This window comes from Miscanthus floridulus, chromosome 1, assembly GCF_019320115.1.
Source record: "Miscanthus floridulus cultivar M001 chromosome 1, ASM1932011v1, whole genome shotgun sequence".
Taxonomy (NCBI): domain Eukaryota; kingdom Viridiplantae; phylum Streptophyta; class Magnoliopsida; order Poales; family Poaceae; genus Miscanthus; species Miscanthus floridulus.
In genome coordinates, this window is record NC_089580.1 from 120,047,933 (window position 1) to 120,068,511 (window position 20,579).

A 20,579-nucleotide genomic window follows, 5' to 3' on the forward strand; every position below is an offset into this window, starting at 1 on the left:
AGAAATCTACATTAAAGATTTAAGGTATATATCGCCTACCGTACAATAACTTAAATAACATTGCTTCTATCCTATTGCCTGATAGTCGACTTTGATGCAGCGAAAATACTATGAAGATTACCCTATGGGGTGAACATGCCACAAATTTTAGTATCGACAGCAGATACGATGCTGCAGCTGGTAATCTTATTGTTTGCCTTGTCGTTGGTTGTATACCGCGTGAAGATTTCAAAAACAATGGTACAGCCTTCTTTTCAAGATTGGTCTCAACATTTCTGAATATATTTACATATACATTGAAGACTAGCATAGCTTTAAAATACATGAACTACAAACCATTTTATTCCTTGCTGCTGTAGATCAAACATGCCTAACTGGAAGCTCAGCTTGCACTTACTATTTCAACCCTACCATTCCAGATGCCTGTGCTTATCACTCCAGGTATAACCAAATGGACATCAGGCCAAATAGAAAAAAAAACTAAAAATGCCTGAGCGCTTGTACTAATATTCTTTCTATCATCAGGTTCAAAGATACACCAGTCTACATCGAACAACCTGCACCAGAAGAAGAGGCAGTTCCACTTTCGGTCCAAGACATTCAGCTACCAGAAAGAACTATAGCTGACCTAAACCATATTGATCCCTTTGATGACATGGTAAGTAAACAACAGAAGCCTATAAACTCGTCCTCCTAAAAAGCACCCTGTTACAGATATTCCAACCAAATTTGGTGGCTCTTTCAGCAATGCCATATGAGCTTTTTTGTTCAAGTCTGTAAAAAAACAGAAACTATTAGAGTATAAAAACTCCTGAATTACTTGCTGCCGTGCAGGAAAGAGGACCGTACAAAGTTGCAGTAACAATTGTGTCTATCACAAACACTACTAACTGGTGGTACATGTCTTGCAAGCCATGCAAAAAAAGAGCTGATCAGCAGCTAGATGGTACCTACAGATGCCCAAAGTGTGGAGGCACAACAACAGTTCCTAGGTAGCTTTTCAGTATTTTTTCCCATTTCCAGTCCGTAAATTAACTGAATATTTTCCAACCTATCTACACCTTTTGTTATTTATAACTTCTACAGGTACCTATTATCATTTATTGCAAAAGATAACACAGATGAAGCACGCTTCTTTGCATATGATGATGAAGCAACCAAAATAATTCAAAAAGAGTGCCAGGCATTAGTGAACCCATTGCATATAAAAGAAGGATTGCCTTAGGCAATAAACAACATACTTAACAAGACATATGTGTTATCAGTTGATCTTACTGACGAATCGTGCAAAAGTATGAAAAAAGGCAATACCAGGTCAAAGCAGTTTTAGACAGGCCACCGAAACGCCCTCCGCTGCAGGTCATGGCAACATCTCAGTATCACCCGCCTCACACAACAAGCCCAACACCAATCGTTGAGAGTCCAGAACATTCAGCAGATCTGCTTCTGATTGAGGCCGCTGAACAATCGGTAAGCAAATTTTACAGCTTCTTTAGCAAAACCATTCCAGCTGATCTACCTGTACTCCACTAACCAACTTTTTCGTCTTACAGACTCCAACACATGATAGCGAGCTAGAACATGAAGCCTCCAAACATGATGTCGACAGGTACATAATAGTCCACCATTCTACACTTAAACTCCGCAGTAGATAGAGACATGTATACTGGTTACAAGCAATATACATAATCAGTAAACAATCCCAATTTATGTAAGGTCACCAACAACACGGACAGGTGCTCGCAAGAAGCTCTTCGGCAACACTGATTCGGCCGAAGCTACAGACACACAGCAAGATCAGCGTGCCAAACAACCACGTCCATCCTCCTCAGAATCAAAATCAAAGAAGTATGCTTTAAAGAAATTTAACCTACCATCTTTTTATGTCCGAACATCTGTACAGACAAACTCTAAACATAGATACCGAGTATAGTGCTAATTGGTTTTTTCCCAGGCAAAAAAAAAAACCAGAAGACGATGCAGAGAGCCACTCGCTGGAGTAAGCCAACATCTACTTCTATGTGCTATTTGTCATGTCTGTGACAAAGAAGATGATTGTCGACATATAACAAGCTTTTGCGTCCCAAAAAAGACTGCTGTTCAAAGAAGTCAAACCTATATGTAAATTATCAAACTACAATGCATCGAACTCTGTGCTGCATGCATCAGCCTATGATGCATCAGCTTCTATGTACTATTTGCCCTTTCTGTAATCTAGACATAGCTATGGGAACCACGTACTATGGATGTATCAGCTCGAACTGTCGCTATGAAATCTTGATGTTCCAGTTGTATATGAAACTATATTATCCTTTTGTAAATCCTAGATAAGTTATGCTAAAATGTTATCAGACAACTGTCGCAGCTCTATTTTCTTACCAGTACCATGATCCACAGAGAATCAAAACCTCGCAAATTTCCTAAAAATATATCTATGTTACAAAATAAACCATAAAAACCAGCAGGTACCGACAATAAAAAACGGTTTCCACAAATACATTCAAAAGCAATTCCTACGGGCGCGCGAATGCGCGCGCCGCCATACTAGTATTTAGTCAAAGCGCCACACCTACTTTGTTTACCATGCTCTGTGTGCTATTGTCTACCATGCTCTGTCACTATACTTACACGCCTGTAATATGCCGGCGCAGCGATAGCGCGCCTAACGTGCTAGTTTGTGATAATGGCTCCGTTCGCTTTGCTGAAAAAAATAATTTAAAACACTGTTCCGGTATGATTTGTTGTGAGAGAAAAATACTGTTCCGACTGAAAAAAAATAAGCTGAAAAAGACGGATTACAAGAGAAACGAACAGGGCCAATGATCCGAAATTTTGTTATGTCTGGCAGGAAACACTAACTATATTTATGGTAAAGACTTCTTCCTGGCCAGCCGTGCGTTTATCCAACGCACGCACACGCGTCCATCTACGCAGCGCACCGCTCAGTACCACATCCACGCAGCGCATCCCTCCTGAATTTTTTGGTTTTTAGTCCTTTTTAATAAAATTTCATAAATATGTCTCTGGAGGTATGCTTTTAAAATCTAAACCCTTAGCTCGGCGCCATCGTTGGTGGCGACGAGCTTACACGTCTCTGCGCCATAGATTTTGACGCCTAGGCCCTAGGCTCGGCGCAGACGTGACGATGACTTGGCAGACACCTTGGCGCTATAGATCTTGGCGTCGAGCTTGGTGCCGTAGATCTTAGCGCCGTGCCGTGGTTATTGGCGTCGAGAACGGCGCCAAGATCTATGGCGCTGAGGTGGTGTTTTAACCCTGCGCCCAACCTTCCTGACCGAGCCTTCTTCCTCTTCTTTCTCCTCCCTCTCGGGTTTTTTTCTCTCCCCACTTTGTCCTACCTCACGAATCGGCATATTGGACCTTAGAAACTTTGATTTGATCCGTAGATCTTCGAGAGCAAGGTATCCTCACTCCCTCCTAGTTTTTTTTTCAAATCGATTCGGTATATATTAGTCGGATTTTTTAACTTAAGAATCGTCATTACTTAGGGTTTCATGTAATTTTAATATTTATATTATACAACCGTAGGATGCTAAGGCGTGGAAAAGTTACCAAACCAAGATAACCTCAGCGCACATTGTTATGATATGGGTTCATTGTTGTGGATCAAATGGGAAACCTTAGGTGTAGGGTTTAATGTTAATTGCTTTCGATTCTTAGAACGAAAATGGCTAAATTGTAGTTATGGCCAGATGACCGGAAATACATTCGACCCATTGCCTCTGCCTAATGGTGTTTCAGTGCCCATGTACTTTTGCAGCGATAATTGCAAGGTAGCCGAGTCCAATGAAGAGGACACGTATTGGCAGAGGTATTAGATGTGTTCTAATTTTGTGTTTGAGCCTACACTTCGTCAGCGCCACATTAACAAGATGGCAAGGAATTGATGTTTGTGTCATATGACATCTTGCATGATTTTTTATTTTGTAGCTGTAACAGAACCGACCAAATTATAAGAACGTAAGTACAAAAACAATCATCGAAGTGGTTAAATTCATGTACTTAAGCTCCCATAATCCCGGTAGTCCGGAAATCACGAAGGATTTCAAACCACTCCCGACATACAAACCAAGACCGTAGTGATTCAACATAACACATCATTCGTTACAATATTTCACAAGTGGCATTCGGATTACATCCATCAGAGTTCAAATAAAATATTACAAACCAAGTTTAAATTTGCAGAAGCAACATAGTTTAGTACATAACTTCATAGTTTCAAATACATTGCTAGATCTTAGTCATGTTCCCACAAAAGCATCTTCAGGTATGAGAACTAGGAGAGACCGCGCCCAACGGTCTAGTCTTCATCCCTAGCCGAGAGAAGGCAATACTTGCAGCAACCAAAGTAGAACTGGTCATCTGCAACAGGTGGGAGATAAACCCTAAGTACGAGAAGGTACTCAGCTAGACTTACCCGTTAAAACCAGAAATAAAAGACACCAAGGGTCATGCAAGGCTTATGAGGTGGGCTAGCTTGACACAGTTGCATAAAAGAGCTTATCAATATAGTGACCAATTTAAACTTAGCATCAAGTTTATCATCATTTACCTGTCCACTAGATTAGCACCTGTACTATAGCACTCACTTATTAGGAGCAAACAATATTAACCATAATAGGTATAATAAGGCTGTCATCATCATATCATCATTTCTGAACCATTATGTTATTTAGTGTATCTACTTTGGAGATAAGCCCGTCAAGTTCTCACTAACCGGTGAGAGACGGCAACTTGAATCGAATTACAACTCAGCTGAGGGGGTATTCCTAACTCTCACCCTGGCATACTTTGCAAGGGTAGTCGTGGGTCACCTTTGGGACAACTCAGGAACCAAATTCGTGGGTTCGATCAGCGCCAGCACTCTCAGGGATTACCCTTCTGCCAGGACGATCAGGACTTTTAAATCACCTTGCCCTTGGACTCACGCCTACGGCTCCCTTCCGAGGCGTACTTTATACTTATCGACTCCCGGCCTGAGGTGAGCTACTCGGCTTCGTGGTCGGTCTCCAGACCTGGCCAACTAAGAGAGAGGCATGCGTTCAACATGAATAGGAAAGGCTCCAAGATTCGGTCCTTAAGCGACACAGACGGAGTCACTACCAACCGGCAAGCCTCCGCCCGATCTTCATTTCAAATTAAGACATGTTCTTTTCCACGATAGCAAATATAGCCAACCGTGCCATATGTATATCCCTATATCTCACAGGTGACAGGAAATCACCTGACTTCTACCGCGTTTAAGCAGGGCTAAGCACTACACGAGCCTGAGCTACGTAGGATTCAGGGTATCAATATCTGGACAAGGATTGGATAACCAATGCAGCAAGTGTTTGCATCCAACACCTAAACTTAATGCAACAATATATATGTAACACTAATACTTTAACTGCATTTCAGAAATTAGGAGGCTTAATATGCTCCGGGGCTTGCCTTTCACAAAGTTGCACGGACGGTGATCCGAGCACTCAACGGCGACCTCGTCTGGCACTTCTCCCGAGGGCTGCACCTCCTGAACCTCCGGTGTTGGCTGCTGCTTGCTCCCCTGCTCGGTTCCTCGAATTCCAACAGTGTCACTCCTTCCGGTACACCTATTGCATGCCGATGCACAAGATAAATATCATGGATGCATAAGGAATGACATGATGCTCATGATGAATGGATCACAGTAAGTGTTTAACGAAAACATCACTGGACACTCGTTTACCGATTAAGAACAGCTCTATTCAAATCACTTTAAAACATGTATCTAACTTAACTTGAAGAACAAGATCAACTTACCTAACTTGCATAACCTAAGATAAAGATGCTCATCTTCAGTTAAAGGCCTAACACCTAGGAACATTACCACAAGCTTAGGAATAGTAAAGGCATACTTAAATCAACAGTTAAGGTTTCATATGCAAACGAGCAGTTCCTTAATTCAATCACAACAAGAGTTCTACAAATTCAAATGCCTTGCAAGAGGACATTCTGGAAAGCTTATGAAATTCTCTACAATTCATTTGTAAACATCAAAGCATGATTCTTACGTTAACCAAATCGAATTCAAGTAAACATAGAATCTGTCCAGAAATGGCATGTTTACTAAATTAAATATTTAGTGATGACTGCAAAAGCATACTTGGACCAAACCAAGTTTACCAACTTGTTGTGCATACCAGAGGAACATCAGAAAGTATAGTGCCAACTTCTAAATAAATTATTTAATGTCCTTTTCTAATTTATTTAGTTAATTAGGTGATTAAAGCAACATATAGTAAAACTATACATAAAAATCTATAAAAATTACAGTAGCTACCTCATGCTTCACAAAGACTACCATAAAAATTTCAAAGCAATTGGACAAGCAGAACTTGCTGTATAAAAAATAATAGATGGCAGGTCTATTTCTAGCATAATTAGGAAACCCTATTGAAAAGTGTCAAGCAACAGATTTCACATTTTTCCTAGTATCATTCTAGCATAAGAATAGCACTCACCAAATTTTACCTTTACTGGATCTATAGAAAAATTATGAAAATTCACACAAGATCCATCCATGCAAAAAAGAGAATTACCTAACTCTTACCTACAGTGTCCAAAATGTATGAAAATTTAACTACAAGCTAATCATGATATGAGCAGTACATCATAAAAATTTCATGCCATTTGGAGCTATACAAAAAAAGATATAATTACCCCTATTTCCCACATGATTAAAAGAGATAATTAGCAACTCCATTTTTCATAACAGAACATGGCATAAATTATATTTTTAATATAAACTAGACATTACCAGGAACTCAACAAAATTGGAACCACATCATTTGGATCTACCAACCAAGAGATATACATTTTTGAATATGTACTCAAATCCGTGAAAAAGAATAAAACAAAATAAAATGGAAACCTAACCAACTATTGCTGGGCTGGCCCGGAAAGACACGGCGGCCCACGACGCACACGCGTCAGCACTCAGTGTGGCCCAGAAATGGCGCGGCCCATGGCCGGCTCTCGCCTGCGCGCGGCTGCTGACGAGCGGTCCCCGCAAGTCAGAGAGATAGACAGGGGAGGAAGAAGAACGACGGTGGTAGCTCGTCGCCGGTGGCAGCTCCGGTGAGGCCATCGATACCAGCATGTTCACCTCACCCGTGCGCACCTAGGGGTACCATCAATTGCGGCTATTACGGTGGCTAGGGGGAATGGCGATGGCCATGGCGGCGCACTGCCGCGGGTTGTCCAGCTCCGGCGAGGTCCGGCCCCGTAGGGCGCAGCTAAGCTCGGTACGAGCTTTAGGAGGCCACTACCATGCTACCCAAGCAAAGAGAAGGGGAGGGGAAAGCCTCGGTGGTAGTTGGCCATGTGGAGCGCCAACTTTGGCGAGGTCCCGTCATGGCGGCGATGGTGGAAACGGCAAATGCGCCCTTACCAAGACCCATTCGGCACGACTGAGAGGTGGAGGAGGTAGAGGAGAACACGGTGGAGCTATTGATGAGCTAGCCAACACGTTTTTGTGGTGGCGAGCGAGGTAGGCGACGGCGAAGCTCGGTCGGCAATGGTGGAGCTGCTGCGGCTCTGTTGCTGCGCGCGGTGGAGGCGAAGGAATGGAGAAAATGGGCTGTGATCCAGTCGGCAGGCGCATGGGGTGCTCATGTCATGGCCGGCCATGCCAATGCGTCCGCGGCGCGTGGCAGTGCGATCAGGCGACCGGCGACGCGCGGTGTACACGCGGTCATCGAACCCTGAAACTATTGAACACTATAGCTTGTCTGAACTCGATTTAGTTTTCAAATGAACCGACTGACAGGCGAAGTTGATAGCGTTGGATCTCTTAGACCGTGATGAATTAGTGGAAGTAATGTATATAAAAGTTGTAGAGCTATGGTAGGGCTACAACTTTGATTTAGAAATCAATAGGTAATTCTCCCTGGATCATGAGTTGTATCAAGCCAAAGTTGGCTCGATCCAACTGGAATGGTATTTATGACTTAGAAAATTTTCTAAGTATGAAATCAGCAGGGAAGCCTGACTTGTGAGCCCTGTTTGAGTATGTTCTAGCCATTTTCATGAGATGGTCATATTGAGACTTTTGTTCCTTGATAAATTGGCTACAACTTTGGTAAAGGGTGCACATCCATGCAAGGTCTCTAGGTTAGACTTTTGAATCAGTCAAATAGTGTCACTCTAGAGGTCATCCTAAGTCAAACCTCCACCTAGAGGGCAATTTAGTCATTTTGGTCCACATGAACAATGTCCCATCAATTACCCTAAGTGTAGTTAAGGTGTATTAGACCATAATTAACCACTCTACACAAGTGCTACACCAACTTCTAAGTATCACATGTGATGAAACAACAAAACACTCAATTTACCCTAATGTTGCAATTCCATGTTTCACATGTTTCATGACTTTGTTGTAATTTTACACTTGTCAATTACCTACCATGTTGCCATGTTTCAAGGTATGAGAAACTCATGTTGCATTCACATGTTGCACTAACTACCATTCACAATCAATCAAGTATGAAACAAACATAATTGAGAATGTTGCATATACATGTTTCAGTAACAATGACATGATGAGGTAGATGATGCACATGTTTATGAAATGAAATGCAATTTTGTGGGAGCCAAACACCTAGGGTGTTACAGCCCTCCCCCTTAGAAAAATCTTGTCCCGAAGATTTGGAAAGCGTACCATTCAGTATAGAAAGTCAGAAAATTTTCCTTTAGATAATCTTCCCGCTCCCATGTTGCATCCCGATCACTATGATTACTCCAAACTACCTTGTATAACTTAACTACTCGCCTACGAGTCACCCTTTCTTGAGTATCCAGAACCTCGCACGGGCTTCTCCTCATAAGAAAGATCAGATTTCAAGTTGATTCTCCTCGTTGCTACTCTTTCCTCGGGAATACGAAGACACTTCTTCAGCTGAGACACATGGAATACCGGGAATATAGCTCCCATTTCACGTGGTAGATCGAGTTTATAGGCTACTCTTCCACTTTTCTCGATAATTTGGTAAGGTCCAACATATCGAGGCTCAAGCTTCCTTTTAATTCCAAAACGTTTTACTCCTTTCATAGGGGATACCTTTAGATAAACATGGTCACCTACTTCAAACTCAATAGGTTTTCTTCTCTTATCAGCATAGCTCTTTTGTCTAGCCTGAGCGGCTAGTCATATTCTTCTGATATAGTTCGGACTTGCTCTTTGGCTTCTTTTACAAAATCAATACCATAGAATCTTCTTTCTCCGGGTTCCACCCTAGTTTAAAGGAGTCCTACACTTGCGGCCATATAGCGCTTCAAAAGGAGCCATCTTGATACTCTCTTGATAACTGTTGTTATAAGAGAATTTAGCGAGAGGCAACCATTCCTCCCAAGAGCCTTTGCAAGAGATAAGACAAGCTCTAAGCATGTCTTCAAGAATTTGATTAACACGCTCAGTCTGTCTCGATGTTTGCGGATGATAGGACAGAACTGCGGATTAGATGAGTGCCAAGATTCTGATGTAAGCATTCCCAAAAGCGAGCCAGTGAATTGCGGTCCTCTATCTGAAACAATGGATTTGGGTACACCATGGAGACGTACCACTTGTTGAAAATAAATATCAGCATAATTGTGAGGGTGATAGGTAGACTTGACCGGAATAAAGTGAGCGGATTTGGTTAGACGATCTACGATAACCCAGATGGAATCACAACCCTTTTTGGTAGTGGGTAACCCAACAATGAAATCCATAACAATTTCTTCCCACTTCCAGCCAGGAATAGAGAGTGGCTGCAATAACCCGGGCCTCATGTGAATAGCCTTGACTCTGCAACAGTTATCACACCTTGCCATGTAGGCTGCGATTTCTTTCTTCATCTTGGTCCACCAATAATACAGCTTGAGATCTTGATACATTTTACTGCTACCAGGATGGATGGACAATCTAGAAGAATGGGCTTCAGCCATAATTTGATTTCTAAGTTCTTTGTCTTTGGGTACTACAAGCCTATCATTAAACCAGAGAATTCCTTTAGTCATCGACCCTAAAGTGCTTGGTCTCCTGCTCTTTCATCTTCCGCTTGATGTGAAACACACCCACATCAGTCTTCTGGAGTTCGATAATTCGACTTCTAAGAGAGCAATCCACAGTGATATTGTGGAGTACTATAGGATGAAGGAGGTGTGCCAGATGAAAGTCTTCACTAACTAAGGAATTGCAATGGGCCTTTCTGCTTAAGGCATCAGCAACCACATTGGCCTTGCCAGGATGGATAGTGCACTTGAAGGTTGTAGTCTTTGATTAATTCTAACCATCGTCGTTGACGCATGTTCAACTCGGGTTGAGTAAAGATGTACTTGAGACTTTTATGGTCAGTATAGATGTTGCACACATTACCTAGCAAGTAATGTCTCCAAATCTTTCAGGGCATGAACAACCGTGGCTAGCTCTAAGTCATGGGTAGGATAATTGATTTCATGCTTTCGAAGCTGGCGCGAAGCATAAGCAATGACTCGGCCCTCCTGCATAAGAACACACCCCAAACCGGTGCCACATGCATCACAATAGACATCAAAAGGCTTCTCGATGTCAGGTTGTGCCAATATAGGAGCAGAAGTTAGTAAGGTCCGCAAAGTGTGGAAAGCCTCTTCACACTTCGGGGTCCACACAAACTTCTCATCCTTTTGAAGTAGTCGAGTCATGGGCTTGGCGATTTTTGAGAAATCTAGGATAAAGCGATGATAGTAGCCAGCCAAACCCTAGGAAACTTCGGACTTCTGTGACCAGTAGTAGGTGCCTTCCAATCTAGGACTTCTTGCACCTTAGTAGGGTCAACCAAAATTCCATCTCCAGATAACACATGACCTAGAAAAGGTACCTTGTTCAACCAGAATTCGCACTTGCTGAACTTAGCATAAAGCTGGTTGTCACGTAATCGAGTTAAAACAATTCTCAGATGTTCAGCATGCTCTTCTTCATTCTGAGAATATACAAGGATATCATCAATGAACACGACGACGAACTTGTCCAATTCTAGCATGAATACCGAATTCATCAGGTACATAAAGTGTGCCGGAGCATTTGTCAACCCAAAGGACATGACAAGATATTCGAACAAGCCATAACGAGTAGAGAAAGCTGTCTTAGGTATATCTTCAGGACGAATTTTGATCTGATGGTAGCCAGACCTCAAATCGATCTTGGAGAATACCTTAGCTTTGGAGAGTTGATCAAATAGAATATCGATGCGAGGAAGAGGGTATTTGTTCTTGATAGTAACAGCATTAAGGGGGCGATAATCCACGCACATGCGTAGAGACTCGTCCTTCTTCTTCACAAAGATAGCCGGACAACCCCAAGGAGAAGAACTAGGCCGAATCAAACCTTTCTTTAATAGCTCATTCAACTGAATCTTCAGCTCAGCCAACTCATTGGGCGGCATTCTATAGGGCCTTCGAGAAATAGGAGCCATACCCGGAATGAGTTCTATCTTGAATTCTACTTCACGGTCCGGAGGTAATCCAGGCAAGTCATCAGGGAAGACATCTAGAAACTCATAGACAACTGGTATATCCTCAATGGCTTTGGCTAGGGTAGCATTGGCTGTATTGTGGATAGCGATATCACGAGGCAACTGCACTAGAAAACTCTTCTTATCCACAGGATCTCTCAACATTACCACACGGGTTGATGTATCGATCAACACTCCATTCCCGCTCATCCACTTCATCCCAAGGATTACATCGATTCCTACCCCTGGTAGAACTACAAGATCCGCAAGGAACTCTCGATCCCCAATCTCAATCCTTACATCTTTAACTACTTGGTTAGTCATGATATTATTTCCTAGCAGCACTAATACAATAACCCCCTTGACAATTGTAATCACATTCATCTTATGCTTAGATGCAAAAGTAGAACTCACAAAGGAATGTGAAGCACCCGAATCAAAGAGCACAACTGCAGGGTGATCATTAACAAGGAACTTACCAGCGGTGACCACTTCACCAGCAGGAATTTCCTCCACAGTAGTGTAGTGAACACTGCCCCTGACGGACGTTTCCCTGAGCATTCTGCTTGGGAGGATAGGGACACGTACTAGCCTAGTGACCAGGCTTGTTACAGTTCCAACATGGCCTGTTAGCTGGTGGGACATTGGAGCTGCCCTGCCCTAGAGGTATTCTTTGGCAAGGAAACCTGTGTACCCCTTGCTGGAAACCAGTTTTAGCTTGATTCTTCTTCTGAGGTGGGCAGGTATCGGACATTAGCATTGGGTGGACGATATTGGGTTTTGGATACCACTGGTGCCTTAGACTGAGAAGCACCTACCTCAAAGTTTCTTTTATGGGTCTTGGAAGCAGCATATACCTTATCATTATTCTCCTGAGTCAGGGTGTCACTGATAAACTCATTGAAGGTGACACACTTACAGTTGCCCATAGACTTCATCAGTTTAGGGGAAAGTCCCCTCTTGAAACTAGCTATCTTTTTGGCATCAGTATCAACGAACTCAGGAGCATACCTCGCCTAGGTTGTTAAATGCCTGGAGGTATTCATTAAGACTCTTGTTGCCTTGAGTTAGCTTCATGAACTCGGTATGCTTAATTGCCATGAGACCAGGAGGGATAAAATGTCCCCTGAAAGCTTCCTAGAACTGGTCCCAAACTACCTCGATGTTTGTAGGGAAGGTGGTCCTGTGATGGGTCCACCAGATGCCTGTAGGGCCTTGGAGCTGGTGTCCTGCATACGAGGCCTTCATACCTTCTATCAATCGGAGCAATCCAAACCTTTGCTCTATCATACTCAACCATTCATCAGCTTGTAATGGTTCTTCTGCCTCTCTAAAGATAGGAGGCTTTGTGTCCATGAAGTCCTTAAAGCTGCTATACTGGTTTGGCTTGGGTCCCTTGGCGGACATGTCGATCATCGATGGTTAGCCAGTTGGCGCATAGCCTCAGCTAGCATGCGCTGACTTTCGACGACTGTCTACATTAGCTTCAGCTGGTGTGGGCGGTGGTGGAGGAGGTGGTTGTTCCTCATCTCCAAGGCTATGACCGCGATGAAGATTATAAGCCATCTGCAAAATGTATAGCCAATGAGCACTGACGATGTGGAAACTTTTGTAGATGAATTGTATAATTATGCCAAACTGATTCCATTGGAGAGAATGAATTTATAAAATCAATAGAGGCACAATCATCCATCACAATCACACAACTCATCAAGCGCATCAATTGACACACTAATGCGATGAACTTAACCAACAATGAGATCTATAGACCACATAGACTGGAATTTATCAAAGGCTCACATACGTGGAGCATAACACGTTTGATAGGTTACATCCAAGCCATAGAGGTTCCAAACTTACATCAAGATAACATAGGGTTCGATATTACATCCCAACGATTAACTTATTACAAAGCTACTCGTTCATGCATGAGGATCAACAAAAGACTAGCTCTAGCGCATTAGCTAAGTAGTAAGCTAAACTACTGCATCGTCCTCGGAGTCAGTGTCGAAGATCTCTCCTCCATCTTCATCACTAGCAGGTTCTAGCTCCTCATCTTCCTCCTCTTCCAGGTGGAACGTCCTCAGGTCCATTAACCTCAATGTCATCATCATCTTCAGCCATGATGACACCAGAGCCCATCTCATCCTCATCATCAGGGGGCAGGAGAGGGTGAAGCTGATTATGTAACAGGTGAACCTCCTCATGGAGATGGTCATTGTACTCTTCTGCAGCTGCCAACTGCTGCTCCAGCTCAACCTGTCGCTGCTCTCAACGCATTCTCTTCGTTCCAGGCTTCATTCCGCTGGTTCAGCACGTGAATCAACATGCGCTCACAGTTGCGGTGAGCAACTGTCAACCTCTAAACCTCCAGGGTTTCTTGATCCCGTTCCTATGTTACTTGCTCCAAACGCTGCTGAGCCGCACTCCTCTCAGCAGTCACCCAGGCCAGCTCTGCCCTCAGCCTTTCCTCCTTAGTAGGCTCCGGCCGAGGCTCACGAGGAGCTAACTGGTGACGAGGCGCCCTGCCTCTGGCGGACTTGCGAGCAGTGCGTTTCGTGCGCGCCATCTGTAGCAAAAAGTTGCAATGTAAGGGGAGAATCATTTAAGGGATACGAAATTTAATTAGTCGAGACCATCAATTTTTAAAGGAGGGAGTAATGCAAGAAATGCCATGTATGCTTGAACATGATGCATGCACGATCCGTACGTCCTCACAAACCTAGAAAAAATTTAAAGGCTAGCGAAATATACGGTGGCATACATACGTTCTCTCATATATGGTAGCTAGTCGATCTACAACGATACGTTGTTAGTGTACCTGCAGCAAATTTCATTTCAGCCCAATAATTTCCCAAAAAGGCATGTAAAGTAAGCAGTAAACTAAATACTTTCATACATACATCCCCCGATGTATATACTCTAGTATCACAGCTACCCGACAGAGATACCCACACTTAAGTACTCTCATAGATACATGATCGAACATGTAAGTATGCGAGCAACCACAACTACTCTCCCCTAGACCGACGGTTGGACGGTCATGCTCTCACAACTCCCACTTACCAGAGCGTAGAGGTATTTTGATCCATACATTACCACCCAAGCGGATGGCATCCATACAATAGCACGCCGTATGGACAACGAAACAGAAACAAGTAGGAACCCCCAAGTTAGTACTTTAATAAGCCACCTAAGAGTCCTTATTTGGGCATAAGGGATATGACCACTGGCAATACTTAGTATTTAATTTAGAATTTTCACAAATACTTTTGTTTTAAATACACAAATGACATGTTTAGTGTCGAATCTTGCTCTGATGCCAGCTGTAACAGAACCGACCAAATTATAAGAATGTAAGTACAAAAACAATCACCGAAGTGGTTAAATTCCTGTACTTAAGCTCCCATAATCCCGGTAGTCTGGAAATCACGAAGGATTTCAAACCACTCCCGACATACAAACCAAGACCGTAGTGATTCAACACAACACATCATTCATTACAACATTTCACAAGTGGCATTCGGATTACATCCATCAGAGTTCAAATAAAATATTACAAACCAAGTTCAAATTTGCGGAAGCAACATAGTTTAGTACATAACTTCATAGTTTCAAATACATTGCCAGATCTTAGTCATGTCCCACAAAAGCATCTTCAGGTACGAGAACTAGGAGAGACCGTGCCCAACGGTCTAGTCTTCATCCCTAGCCGGGAGAAGGCAATACTTGCAGCAACCAAAGTAGAACTGGTCATCTGCAACTAGGTGGGAGATAAACCCTGAGTACGAGAAGGTACTCAGCTAGACTTACCCATCAAAACCAGAAATAAAAGACACCAAGGGTCATGCAAGGCTTATGAGGTGGGCTAGCTTGACACAGTTGCATAAAAGAGCTTATGAATATAGTGACCAATTTAAACTTAGCATCAAGTTTATCATCATTTACCTGTCCACTAGATTAGCACATGTACTAGAGCACTCACTTATTAGGAGCAAACAATATTAACCATAGCAGGTATAATAAGGCTGTCATCATCATATCATCATTTCTGAACCATTATGTTATTTAGTGTATCTACTTTGGAGATAAGCCCAGTCAAGTTCTCACTAACCGGTGAGAGACGGCGACTCGAATCGAATTACAACTCAGCTGAGGGGGTATTCCTAACTCTCACCCTGGCATACTTTGCAAGGGTAGCCGTGGGTCACCTTTGGGACAACTCAGGAACCAAATTTGCGGGTTCGATCAGCGCCAGCACTCTCAGGGATTACCCTTCTGCCACGGACGATCAGGACTTTTAAATCACCTGCCCTTGGACTCACGCCTATGGCTCCCTTCCTGAGGCGTACTTTATACTTATCGACTCCTGGCCTGAGGTGAGCTACTCGGCTTCGTGGTCGGTCTCCGGACCCAGCCAACTAAGAGAGAGGCATGCGTTCAACATGAACAGGAAAGGCTCCAAGATTCGGTCCTTAAGCGACACAGACGGAGTCACTACCAACCGGCAAGCCTCCGCCCGGTCTTCATTTCAAATTAAGATAGGTTCTTTTCCACGATAGCAAATATAGCCAACTGTGCCATATGTATATCCCTATATCTCGCAGGTGACAGGAAATCACCTGACTTCTACCGCGTTTAAGCAGGGCTAAGCACTACATGAGCCTGAGCTACATAGGATTCAGGGTATCAATATCTGGACAAGGATTGGATAACCAATGCAGCAAGTGTTTGCATCCAACACCTAAACTTAATGCAACAATATATATATGTAACAATAATACTTTAACTGCATTTCAGAAATTAGGAGGCTTAATATGCTCTAGGGGCTTGCCTTTCACAAAGTTGCACGGACGGTGATCCGAGCACTCAACGGCGACCTCGTCTGGCACTTCTCCCGAGGGCTGCACCTCCTGAACCTCCGGTGTTGGCTGCTGCTTGCTCCCCGCTCGGTTCCTCGAATTCCAACAGTGTCACTCCTTCCGGTACACCTATTACATGCCGATGCACAAGATTAAATATCATGGATGCATAAGGAATGACATGATGCTCATGATGAATGGATCACAGTAAGTGTTTAACGAAAACATCACTGGACACTCGTTTACCGATTAAGAACAGCTCTATTCAAATTACTTTAAAACATGTATCTAACTTAACTTGAAGAACAAGATCAACTTACCTAACTTGCATAACCTAAGATAAAGATGCTCATCTTCAGTTAAAGGCCTAACACCTAGGAACATTACCACAAGCTTAGGAATAGTAAAGGCATACTTAAATCAACAGTTAAGGTTTCATATGCAAACGAGCAGTTCCTTAATTCAATCACAACAAGAGTTCTACAAATTCAAATGCCTTGCAAGAGGACATTCTGGAAAGCTTATGAAATTCTCTACAATTCATTTGTAAACATCAAAGCATGATTCTTACGTTAACCAAATCGAATTCAAGTAAACATAGAATCTGTCCAGAAATGGCAGGTTTACTAAATTAAATATTTAGTGATGACGCAAAAGCATACTTGGACCAAACCAAGTTTACCAACTTGTTGTGCATACCAGAGGAACATCAGAAAGTATAGTGCCAACTTCTAAATAAATTATTTAATGTCCTTTTCTAATTTATTTAGTTAATTAGGTGATTAAAGCAACATATAGTAAAACTATACAGAAAAATCTACAAAAATTACAGTAGCTACCTCATGCTTCACATAGACTACCATAAAAATTTCAAAGCAATTGGACAAGCAGAACTTGCTGTATCAAAAATAATAGATGGCAGGTCTATTTCTAGCATAATTAGGAAACCCTATTGAAAAGTGTCAAGCAATAGATTTCACATTTTTCCTAGTATCATTCTAGCATAAGAATAGCACTCACCAAATTTTACCTTTACTGGATCTATAGAAAAATTATGAAAATTCACACAAGATCCATCCATGCAAACAAGAGAATTACCTAACTCTTACCTACAGTGTCCAAAATGTATGAAAATTTAACTACAAGCTATTCATGATATGAGCAGTACACCATAAAAATTTCATGCCATTTGGAGCTATACAGAAAAAGATATAATTACCCCTATTTCCCACATGATTAAAAGAGATAATTAGCAACTCCATTTTTCATAACAGAACATGGCATAAATTATATTTTTAATATAAACTAGACATTACCAGGAACTCAACAAAATTGGAACCACATCATTTGGATCTACCAACCAAGAGATATACATTTTTGAATATGTACTCAAATCTGTGAAAAAGAATAAAACAAAATAAAATGGAAACCTAACCAACTACTGCTGGGCCGGCCCTGGAAAGACACTGGCGGCCCGCGACGCGCGCGCATCAGCACTCAGCGCGGCCCAGAAACGGCACGGCCCATGGCCGTCTCCCGCCTACGCGCGGCTGCTGACGAGCAGGCCCCGCAAGTTAGAGAGACGGACAGGGGAGGAAGAAGAACGACGGTGGTAGCTCGTCACCGGTGGCAGTTCCGGCGAGGCCATCGGTACCAGCGTGTTCACCTCACCCAAGTGCACCTAGGGGTACCATCAATTGCGGCTATTATGGTGGCTAGGGGGAATGGCGACGGCCATGGCGGCGCATGGCCGCGGGTTGGCCAGCTCCGGCGAGGTCTGGCCCCATAGGGCGCACCTAAGCTCGGTACGAGCTTCAGGAGGCCACTACCATGCTACCCAAGCAAAGAGAAGGGGAGGGGAAAGCCTCAGTGGTAGTTGGCCGCATGGAGCGCCAACTCCGGTGTGGTCCCGTCATGGCGGCGATGGTGGAAACGGCAAATGCGCCCTTACCAAGACCCATTCGGCACGGCTGAGAGGTGGAGGAGGTAGAGGAGAACACGATGGAGCTATTGATGAGCTGGCCAACGCGTTTTTGCGGTGGCGAGCGAGGTAGGCGACGGCGAAGATTGGTCGGCAATGGTGGAGCTACTATGGCTCTGTTGCTGCGCGCGGTGGAGGCGAAGGAATGGAGAAAATGGGCTGTGATCCGGTCGGCAGGCGCATGGGGTGCTCATGTCGTGGCCGGCCATGCCAATGCGTCCGCGGCGCATGGCAGTGTGATTAGGCGACCGGCGACGCGCGGTGTACACGCGGTCATCGAACCCTGAAACTATTGAACACTGTAGCTTGTCTGAACTCGATTTAGTTTTCAAATGAACCGACTGACAGGCGAAGTTGATAGCGTTGGATCTCTTAGACCGTGACGAATTAGTGGAAGTAATGTATATAAAAGTTGTAGAGCTATGGTAGGGCTACAACTTTGATTTAGAAATCAATAGCTAATTCTCCCTGGATCATGAGTTGTATCAAGCCAAAGTTGGCTCGATCCAACTGGAATGGTATTTATGACTTAGAAAATTTTCTAAGTATGAAATCAGCAGGGAAACCTGACTTGTGGGCCCTGTTTGAGTATGTTCTAGCCATTTTCATGAGATGGTCATATTGAGACTTTTGTTCCTTGATAAATTGGCTACAACTTTGGTAAAGGGTACAGATCCATGCAAGGTCTCTAGGTTGGACTTTTGAATCAGTCAAACAATGTCACTCTAGAGGTCATCCTAAGTCAAACCTCCACCTAGAGGGCAATTTAGTCATTTTGGTCCACATGAACAATGTCCCATCAATTTCCCTAAGTGTAGTTAAGGTGTATTAGACCATAATTAACCACTCTACACAAGTGCTACACCAACTTCTAAGTATCACATGTGATGAAACAACAAAACACTCAATTTACCCTAATGTTGCAAATCCATGTTTCACATGTTTCATGACTTTGTTGCAATTTTACACTTGTCAAATTACACTACCAAGTTGCCATGTTTCAAGGTATGAGAAACTCATGTTGCATTCACATGTTGCACTAACTACCATTCACAATCAATCAAGTATGAAACAAACATAATTGAGAATGTTGCATATACATGTTTCAGTAATAATGACATGATGAGGTAGATGATGCATATGTTTATGAAATGAAATGCAATTTTGTGGGAGCCAAACACCTAGGGTGTTACAGTAACAATTGCATTTTTTGCAGACCACTCCACCGCTCTATAATTTTGAGTTGTGGATCGACACTGAGATCAAGCCTGAAGACAAGGAATATATGCAAAAACTGTTGCGGTGGGAAGCAGAGGACAAGGAGACGATGGAGAAGAGACACGGAGAGGAGGCTGCAAAAAAGGAGCACAAGAAAGAGGAGGAAAGGAGGTGTGTTGCTGCGTACAGGGAGGAGAGGGAGAAGAAGCTTGAGTGTGCACGTCGAGCGAAAGCAGCGATGGAGGAGAATCCCGATGCCCTAAGGAAGGGAAAGTGGCCTCGTTGCACTCAGTAGTCTCCATTACTTGTTAGTTCTATGGTTTAGTCATGAACAATGTTGTTTACTATTGGACTTTTCATTGTGTTGTCATATTGAAAGGATCAAGATGCCCAAGAGGGGAGGTGAATTGGGCTAATTCTAAAATTCTTTGCAATAATTAAACCCTACGGTTAGCCCACTTCACCCCTTGTGCCTAAAAAATGTTTCTATTATTTTAATGCACAAATGTTTAGCAACATATGTTCCAACCCTACTCTAGCATGGTAATTCTATGAATGTAAAGACAAGAATTGAATTGCTCAAAGTAAATGCTTTAAGTAAAGAGAGAAGGAGGAACGCGGTGATGTTTTGTTGAGGTATCGGAGGGTCGCCACTCCCCACTAGTCCTCGTTGGAGCACCCTCGCAAGGGTGTAGCTCCCCTTGATCCACGCAAGGATCAAGTGCTCTCTACGGGTTGATTCTTTGACACTCCATCGTAGTGAATCACCCACAACCGCTCACAACTTGAGTTAGGTCATCCACAAGCTCCGCTGGATGATCATCAAGCTCCCAATCACCACCAAGCCATCTAGATGATGGCAATCACTAAGAGTAACAAGCATGAACTCTCACTTGACCATGACAAGCCTAATGAGAAGGGTGGATGCACACTTTGCTACTCTTGCTTTCACTAATGAGGCCTCTTGGATTCTCAAATCTCAATCACCTCACTAGGACCTTGGTCTTC

At 43.1% G+C, this 20,579-nt stretch overlaps 2 long non-coding RNA genes and 1 pseudogene across 2 annotated transcripts; all 3 read left to right on the top strand.

Moving 5' to 3' along the window:
• Positions 1-165: 165 nt before the first annotated feature.
• On the top strand, positions 166-628 carry LOC136492034 (uncharacterized). Its single transcript, XR_010768107.1, has 3 exons — positions 166-240; positions 360-441; positions 526-628. It is a non-coding gene; the product is annotated as an uncharacterized lncRNA (long non-coding RNA).
• A 7-nt stretch (positions 629-635) lies between these two features.
• On the top strand, positions 636-1,328 carry LOC136492040 (uncharacterized). The gene is made up of 3 exons (XR_010768108.1): positions 636-658; positions 835-992; positions 1,087-1,328. It is a non-coding gene; the product is annotated as an uncharacterized lncRNA (long non-coding RNA).
• A 2,222-nt stretch (positions 1,329-3,550) lies between these two features.
• Positions 3,551-19,866, top strand: LOC136492046 (uncharacterized; annotated as a pseudogene).
• Positions 19,867-20,579: the final 713 nt, after the last annotated feature.